Source organism: Vanacampus margaritifer, chromosome 11 (genome assembly GCF_051991255.1).
Source record: "Vanacampus margaritifer isolate UIUO_Vmar chromosome 11, RoL_Vmar_1.0, whole genome shotgun sequence".
In the NCBI taxonomy this organism is placed as follows: domain Eukaryota; kingdom Metazoa; phylum Chordata; class Actinopteri; order Syngnathiformes; family Syngnathidae; genus Vanacampus; species Vanacampus margaritifer.
This window is the reverse complement of record NC_135442.1, coordinates 23,050,755-23,060,878: the sequence shown is the minus strand read 5'-3', so window position 1 is coordinate 23,060,878 and position 10,124 is coordinate 23,050,755.

Genomic DNA, 10,124 nt, shown 5'->3' with positions numbered 1-10,124 from the left:
CTGCTTTTTTCCGCCACTGTTCCAGACAGGGAGGTTGGTCTTCCACTGTAAAATCATGAGACAAAAAACAAAGAGAGCCCAAGGATTAGCGACACGATTCTTATGACTTAATAACACACACAATAATTGGCCATTTTACACTTGCGTTAAATGTGGCTTTGAACATCAAGGCGTGTGTTGACAGGCATGCATTCTTTCTGTCTGCTGTGAGTTTTGAATTCCACGTGGAAAGCACCATGACTTAAAATAGAACAATAACTGTCTGGAGGTAGCAAAGTACAAGATAAGCCTTGTTATGACCCTACTTTTTCACAGATGAGTCATGTCATGTCACCGTCTAGTCTTTTTACCTAATGTAATCTCTACATCTTAATTACGAAATTCAATTAAAATATACTTTTGTGAGTAGTTGAAGAAAAGGAAAACTTTATTTTATTTCCAGTTTTAAATGTGGGTAACTACTAAATCTTAAAATAACATAGTACAGTACATATATCTGTAGTACATCATAGTAGTGTCACTGCAACAATGTGGAACATTTTAAATTGCTTGACTGACAACAGCGTTCCATGTATTTGATGATTATTAACAACTGTATGAAATATGCACTATTTGACAGGTGCTCAGATGGTGCTGATGCTAGCTACCTAGCTCCCTAGCAGGTAAACAAGCACAATAGGAGCTAGCTAGCTAGCATCTTTGGCTATAGCCAAACTGTGGCAGGGTTTTTACTTTCTGGACCTGGATTTGCCACCTCTGCAGGTGCTTGATGACGAAGCATATTCAGCAGCCGGATGAATTCATATATATATAACGTGGGTGTATTAGTACGTTTCGGTACGACATGTTCCGTTCGGCCCACTTGCGTACTGTCCCTTGTGTATTTTTCCTCATTAAGTTTATGCGCTGCGGAACTAAAGCTGTTATTGACTGGTGGGGGACTAGTCTGCTACAAACGAAAGCAGCACAAGAAGAAATAGAAGAAGAAAACACCTGTAAGAAGAACGATGCACAAACAAGGAGACACAGCACACCACGCCACAGCACGCACGTAACTTTATGGCAAAAGCAAATAAGCCGGAGCTAGAAAGTCCCCCTCATACACTGCGGTCTCCTGTATGGGAACATTTTGTCTTTCCGGTTAAAACTACCGATGGAGAAAGGTGCGTGGATAAATCCAAAGTTGTTTGCCGACATTGCTACACGGAGATCAGCGGCTATGTTGCAGGCAGCACGTCAAACATGCTAACGCATTTAAAACGACATCACCCGACAGTGAATATCTCATTGACAAGAAAGAAAAGTAGCTTAGTACAACCTAAGATAACTACAGCATTTCAACAGCCTTTCACTAATAATTCAGATCGGGCGCCAAAGCAATAACACACGGCATTGGTGTTTTTATAGCAATGGGATTACGGCCATACTGAGTTGATGAATGTGCAGGCTTTAAACATTTGCTCAAAGTTCTGAAGCCCCGTTACAACAGCCCTTCACGTCCGCACTTTAGTCAAAAATTTATACCCGCACTTTATGACAAAAGATGCAGATGTTGCCAACGAGCTGTCGAATGTGTCCGCTGTGTCACTCACCGCAGATGGATGGACATCACGCGCGACAGAGAGCTATTTAACTGTCACAGCGCATTACATTACACCGGAGTGGACGATGGAGAGTTACGTTTTGCAAACGCAAACTGTTTATGATCAACACACGAGTACTAACCTGGCGGAGCACCTGAAGGAGGTAGTGCAAGAATGGAAGCTGGAGAGACCTGGGACCACAATACATCAACCATGCAGTAAAAGAAGCAGGACTGGGTCCTCAGATTGGCTGTTTTGCACATACAATAAATTTAGCATCCCAAAAAACAACAGCCATCAATCAAGTATCCAGATTAATGGGGAAAGTCAGAAAGGTAGTCACATTTTTTCACAAAAGCACCACAGCTGCCGACATCCTGAAGAACAAGCAAGAAATGCTTAATATTCCGCAACATACACTCATTCAAGATGTTCCCACCCGCTGGGATTCCAGCTACGACATGCTGGAACGATACCTAGAACAGCAAGCAGCAAAATATTCAGCACTAACTGAGAAAACTCTCAAAAATAAAAAAAATTACACGCTCAATGATGAGGAAGTTGCTGTGGCAGAAGAACTGATTGAAATACTTAAACCTGTAAAAACCATCACAACACTGATGAGCACTGAAACAAGAGCTTCAGTCTCTATGATACTCCCCTTGAAAGCCACGGTCCTCCGTTTCATGGCACCAAAACAAGAAGACAGCCCAACAGTGAAAGAGGTCAAGTTGGCAGCACATTTGCACCACATGTCCCTTTCCTGTTATTTGATATACACTCATTTGAAAGTGAAAAAGGTTAATTAACTCTTTGACCGCCAAAAACGTTAAATAATGTTTAGTAACATCCTACGGAGGACCGCCAAAGACGTTAAAAGACGTTCACTATGTTTTTTTTTTTTTTTTTTTGGAAAACGGGTGGAGGAAGCCTTGGCCAGCTGTGCTGAAAGTATCAAGCAGATCTAGTTAGTATAATGACTATTTTTGGCCCCTAGATGGCAGCGATGACTCTCTTTGGACAAGATTGGGTAGGCGTCAGTAGAAGATGTGAGGCGGAGCTACAGTGTTGAGGAGAGAATGGCTGGGGAAGCAAAAATGGCGACCGGTTGCAAGCAGCTCACGCTTGAGCATTTTTTTCAAAGACGAAAAGCATCGACCAATGCTAAAGAGCACATTGATGATGACGATGATGATGATGGTGACTCCGAGGTTGATGCCGAAGTTGGAAGCGTTGACGCGGCGGCTATGATCACGTCACTACGATGCCACCATGAATGGAGCGAATAAGATGGATCAGAACATCTCTTACCACCCGGTATAGGAACTGAAGGACATGAGGAAGCCAGACGTAACACCACCGTAACGTCACCGTATCATGATCCTGAGAGTAGACTTGATGGCAACATGGCCAAACACACACTTGCTATTCCCCGGAAAAAAAGGCCGGCATGAAAGTGTATCGTCTGCACGCGAAGGGGCCATCGCAGTGAAACTAATCTGTTGTGCAAATCCTGCTGCGTCCCCTTGCACGCAGGGGAGTGTTACAAAAAGAAAAACTGTATTTGAAACACAATTGTAAATAGTACCACGGTTGCACACATTTGTAAATAGTTTGCCAAATTGTTTTGTCAAATTGTTACACTGTTGAATGTAAATAAACGTATTTTGCTATCAAAAAACACTTTTTCATCGTTGATGGTAGTGTTTTACAGAAGTAAAGCACTGTTTCGGTGTTTGTGGCATTATTCATGGAAAAAAAAGGTCTCAAATTCACTAGAGTGCATGAAATAATATCGTTTCACAAAAAGCCTGATTTCTCTGTATTTTGTTTCAAAACAGAGCATTTTGGTGAAACTAACCATTTTCTATTGTTGATTACTGAAAGACGGAATAAGGTAGAAACAAACTTTTTTTCTGATGAAAGATGAGAGTCCAATCTTTCATTTGGTAGTATGTGTGTTTCCATAGTCCAAACACAAAATTTTCTGTGGACCTTGAAAGATCAGTCAAAATGCTTAAATCGGCTGGCACCCACAGCATCCCTTTTCTGAAAACGTCTGGTGGTCAAAGAGTTAATTACACAAAAACAATTAATTCAACTTAAAATGGCCCCGTGGTGATTTTGAAGCCAATAAAAAAAATTCTAATCTCAGTTATGAAGAGGGAACAAAAAAGCTGTTTTGTGGTTAGGGGATCAGAAATTTTTTGGGGGAAGGGTGCTTGTGGTGTGATAATAATGGGCAAATTGCTATGTTGAGTTTTATGTGTATCTGATATAATGACTAAATGTACTATGGATCTTGAGGGTGTTATGATATAACTAACAATGCACTGCTGATGGTGTGTGTGTCTGTGTGTGACTTTTTTGTCTTTGCTACATTATGGGGCACATACACCCAGTTTAACTACAACAGTGGGGACTGGCTTGTCCTTGTGGGGACATTTTGGTGGGACCCATAAGTTCAGATGTCTTTTTGAGGGTCAAGACTTTTAGAGTTTAGGTTTGATTTGGATTTTGGTTGGGGGTAGGGTTAGGCAATCAATTGTGTTGGTTAAGGTTAGGGTAAGGGGCTAGGAAATGCATTATGTCAATGAGATGTCCCCACTAAGGTATAAAGACAAACGTGTGTGTAGTTGGAACACACACTCTGGTCCCCCTTATTTCCATCCACCCACTGGGCCTTGACACCAAGGAGCTTTCCTATCTCTTGGTGACTTAAACCCCAGAGATAGGAGAGCACACCTCAGTGTCCCAGACTCTGCTTACTCATGGCATGCCATGTCGGTGGAATTAAGGAGGTCTTCAAAGTGTTCTCCCCACCGACTCACGTAGTCCAGAGTTGAGGTCAGCAGCACCTCTCCCACACACTTTATGTGTGAAAGCTGATCCAAGGTCAGCGAAGACGCTACTGGTGAACGAGCATGTGCTCGCGTTGGCCGCTCGCCTGGTTGGGTGGGCCTGTTGGTGCCATCCGGGAACTGATTTACCAATTCCAAATGATTGGTACTATCTGCAACTTATACATGGACATTACTCAAGATGAACTGAACGAGGAGTGTGCAGACTTAAGTCTGGAATTGATAACGATATGAATCAATGACGTTCATAATCAATGTATTTGACTGATGCGTATAGTAATAATCGATGGGGACGGGTTACTAATAAGCCAGGGTTTCTACCCGTCAGCCCTTCTTTCGGATGTCAATGTTGCAAATGATATGATGTGATCGATGTAACCTATAATAATGTGTCCGAAAGGAGAAAATGAATAAAACAAAACAAACTATACACAGTCTTAATGGTGCACTGCTTCCCCTTCCTGACGTGTTGGGTACTCTGAACTAATGCTTGGTGCAGAGGACCCATTCCCACTACCCTCTGGTCGAACGGGGTGAACCGGGGGACAATAAGTACACTCACACCTGTTCAGCATCTCCCACTGTGGGCAACTCTAGAGTGGAAGAGAGTCCAACCACTATTGAGAGGACTGGTATCAGAGCCCAAGCTGTGCGTGGAGGCAAATACAACTATATCTAGTCAGAGCTTCTCAACCTCATACACCAGCTCTGGCTTCTTCCCTGCCAGAGAGGTGATTTTCCATATCCCTACTGTTAGCTTCTGAAGCTGGGGGTCGGACCTCCCTTTGGTGACAACTGTTATATTACAGTATTTTGTAATATTTTGCGTGTTCAAATAAATCAGAGTTGAGATCTCGTGAAGAAGTTTCCTTGCAAGGTTTATTCAGAAAGTTTCTGATGACACGAAATTGAATAGTCACTTAAGCAGTGTTCCGTCCAAAATGTGTGTCGTCTCTTGAAGACACGGCACTTTTATTAGAAAAACAGTGATTCACAGGAAAACGCCTCTCCCCTCGCTTCAGGTGCAAAAATCAGATTAGACTTTCTTTGAGTATCCTAGCTCGTCCTTGAACTTTCAAAAAACGGATTTCTGACGAACAGAAACTAGACTCCTTCGATAAATAAAATAAACTTATTAACTATCTAATTTCTGGGAAAAGAGAACAAAGATAACAAAGGGGACAAAAGCATTACTCATCAAGCTATATTGAGTTAACATAATTACACCTACAACTAAATTCAAAACAGTTAAAATATAAAATGAAATAGTAAAATGTTAACACAACCCAGCTCACACTGTACTGCGCCTTTGGCCCCTTCCACAGGTGGTGCGGCGATGACAAGGGAGACCCGCGTTGCCTTTTCGGGCTTTGCCTGGTCTAGCCTCATGGATGCAGGTGTGATGCCCACAAAGTGTGATCACAATGTTGTGCTTTATTTTCCCCCCAAAACTATCTTTATTTCACCCGCATTATCTAGTATGTATTCCTTGGTTTAATGTGTGGAATGAACGCTACTTAATGTGGTCAGTAGGTGGCAGTGGAAGCCCACAGTTCAGTTTGAAGCGCCAGACACTGTTATGAAGAGCGCATGCGTCCGGCCAATTTCTCAGAGCCAACTGGCGAATGACAGACGACAGTGTCGCCGTCTGCATTATTTTCACACTTTAACCTGTTTTACAGGTACATCTATAACTGCCATCGGGTGCTGCAGTCCGGTACCCGTAACACAGGCCCGACACCCAAGCGTGCCCCATCGAACCCCACCTCCAGTCTTTTTTTTAATTTTAATTACAATATTCAGTATTTCTGAGTTAGGAGTTTACCAACGGAAGCAATAAAAATACTTGCTTTTGAGAATATGTTTTTGTGTTTGGATGGCATTCTCTTCAGTACAGGTCCTGGACTTTTGGTTCATATAAAGGCGTATTTTACTAACAAGGTATTTCCAAATGTAACTGGGAAAATCGTGCAGGTTTGTTTGCTCGTGAAATAATTTTTGAAGGAAAAATTCAATTTATATATTTACTTTTGCGATTGAAATTGGTTTGAGACAGCTATCAATACTGATATTTTTATTTTTGCAGTCAATTGTGAAATGATTTTCTGAATCACATCATTCATTCCTGATCTGGATTTCTTGATACGGGTCACTTTCCCATCAAATTGCTATACAACACTTTGCTACAGTTCAGTTTCAGCATTTGATTTTCATCTCAACCATGGTGTACACAGGGTTCAATTATTGAATCCATCATTCTCAAAGTCCATCAGCTGACACAATTTAATAGCATCTGTATCGTGTTTTGACTAGTTCTGGCTCATACAATGTATTTTCCTTACTTTAAATATTTTGGGGTTTACTTCCCCTTTAATAACCCTCCGCCCTTTGATATGCTTTTTATAATACTAACAACAGGGAAGACAAAACACTGAGTTCCAGTTGTGTGTTCCCAAGCTTTCACAAGCCCAGTAGTCTTTTCAGAGATACAAACACACACTTTTGCAGGTTGCTATGTGTAACATTGCAGAAATGCTGTTGTTAAGTTTCACATTCCTGTGGGGAGTAATTAAAGTGAGCCCATGCCAAGAGACATGTTTGTCCCCTCCACACCCTTATACGGTAGCAGTCATACCCATAGGCCGGTCAGAATTTTTCTGCGCTGTGGTTGAACAAATACACAAAGAGTATGCGCCAATGACAGGTATCAACAATATACTGTGCAGGGTCAACTTAGTGGCTGCAGTGAGTTATTCAAATAAAAAGCCTCCCTTTGTGCCTAAATTCATGTCTTTAGAGATTAATTCAATTTGTGTGCAGGTAAACATCTTGTACGGGTTTATGTGACATATACATGTAGGAACATGTCAGACAGGAGTGTTTTTTTTCCCCTTTTCTTTTTGTCTCAAGCCCCCACACAGTGATTTTCTGATGTTTAGTCTCAAAGGAAGACAGGGAGGAAGATCCATGCTCCCTACAACTATTTTACTTTTAAAATTTGAAGCACGATAAAACCTTTAGAGATGTGATGAACAAGTTTTTGTTGCAGAGTTAAAAGGGGTAAGAAATTAAATTAATTTATTAGACATACAAACATATATGCAGTATTCCCTCACTTTTCGCGGGTGATACGTTCCATGATCCCTGCATAAATTTGCCATAGAGGTTGACTTTTCTTTGGTGGAGGGATTTACAGCTCTATTTCCAATTTGAACCTCCCTTCCCTACGGTTCCCACCCTTCTAATCCCTTATTAGACTTAATAAATGTAACTTTTGCAATACAAAATGAAGAATAAATACTGACGCCGTAAATCCTTAAACTTCTGACGAAAGTTCGACAAAGACACACTTGTAAGTCATAATGAATTTTACTTTTAAAAGGAAAAGTGCAGAATAAATACCGACGCCGTAAATGCTTGTACTCCCAGCAGAAGTTTAACAAAGAGGAAGAAGGAGATGAGGAAGAAGAAACGGTTTCTACCGTTCTAAGCACTTGCTACAATGAATAAATTGAAAAAAATTAAATAAAATTAAGAACAAATACCAGCGCTGTAAATCCTTGTACTTCCGGTGGAGGTTCAACAAAGAAGGAGAAAAAGAACAAGAAGGCACACCAGGATTCTACCTTTCCGTCAATAGGACGCAGGATTCTGGTTAAGGTAATTTTTTTAAAAGAGATGGGCGAGTACTTGTGACGGCTGCCCACTTGTGGCTGTTTTACAATCAGGAACCAGGAAAGAGAAATTAGAAGAATAGAACATTGCCATAAATTTCATGCAATTTAAGGAAAAATGCTATATCTCTTTGACTGCCAGACGTTTTCAGAAAAGGGATGCCGTGGGTGCCAGTCGATTTAAGCATTTTGACTGACCTTTCAAGGTCCACAGAAAATTATGTGTTTGGACTATGGAAACACACATACTACCAAATGAAAGATTGGACTCTCATCTTTCATCAGAAAAAAAAAGTTTGTTTCTACCTTATTCCGTTTTTCAGTAATCAACAATAGAAAATGGTTAGTTTCACCTCTGTTTTGAAACAAACGTCTTTTAACGTCTTTGGCACTCCTCCATAGGATTTTAATAAACGTTATTTAACGTTTTTGGCAGTCAAAGAGTTAATGTGATATTTTATGTGTCAAAAGTACTAGTGGTATCACTACTATCAGTGATGACTCAAGAGCTGATAAATACACAGACTCAGCACCGGCGGAAACAGGTTTACATCTGTCAATCAGATACCAGATCTGCTCTGGTGGTTAGATTGGCTCGAGGTCCTTCGGTGGCCGGCTTGTGTGCAGCGCCGATGACGTTACGCGACAGGATTGGCTGAAAGTTTTCTGATGACGTTGAAGATTCTGAAAAAAAAACACAGGAACTGTCTTTGTCAATTCACAGCCAACTTGCTGTTGTTATCACATTTCAACCTTTCCGAACACCAAACAAATAAAGCGTAACGTCACTGGCATGCGCGCAAGCCAGCCGCCGAAGGACCCAGAGCCGATCTAACCACCAGAGCAGATCTGGTCCGGGTCAGTACAGTTGGTCCTTCTCAGTCCATGTACTGTATATTTTCGAGGCTTTGTCATAAAACATTCGTCGAAAATGCGGAAGCACTTGCCGAAAAGCAAGGCAAGGCAGTTTTTTTCTATAGCACTTTTTATACACAAGGCATCTCAATGTGCTTGACACAAGGAACGACAACAGCTACAAGCATCAGGAAACAACAGTTAACAACATTCAAAAGCAAAGCAGAGAAAACCAAAGTAGCTTACAAAATAATATATTTTTTAAACCCATAAATTAACTACATTAACTCTTTGACTGCCAACAACGTTAAATAACGTTTAGTAAAAACCTACGGAGGAGCGCCAAAGACGTTAAAAGACGTTCACCAAGTTTTTTTTTTTGGGGGGGGGAAACGGGTGGAGGAAAGCCTTGGCCAGCTGTGCTGAAAGTATTGAAAGAAATATTCTGTTTCAATTTAATTATAACTGTTTTGATTTAGTTATGACTATTTAGAATTGGACAAAATTGCTTTGATGTACTCGGTATAGTTTTGATGTGACAAATCAAATGTTTAAAGGGTGTTGATTCTCCTGCAGGACAGAGGGGGGAGCGTTGTTGACCAAATGTATTGAGACATCATTGTAGCCAATGGGGGCGTAGTCATGTGACTATGGAAGGTAACGTTTTGGAGGACAAAGGATATTGCCAGCGGACGGGGCGGGGGAACTTTACAGTTGAGAATTCAAGATGGCGCGGGTGGCTGCTATCATCTCCTGTCCGCGATGTCGTGAATAAATGTAGAGAAAGTGCCTGAATTCACTGATCTCATCGTATGTTTATTAATCAACGGCATGAACACGCAAATGGTAAGGATCCCCATTCCAACAGTATCAAGCAGATCTAGTTAGTATAATGCCTATTTTTGGCCCCTAGATGGCAGCGATGACTCTCTTTGGACAAGATTGGCTAGGCGTCAGTAGAAGACGTGGGGCGGAGCTAGAGTGTTGAGGGGACAATGGCTGAGGAAGCCATAATGGTGACCGGTTGCAAGCAGCTCACGCTTGAGCATTTTTTTCAAAGACGAAAAGCATCGACCAATGCTAAAGAGCACATTGATGACGTCGATGATGATGATGGTGACTCCGAGGTTGACGCCGAAGTTGGAAGCGTT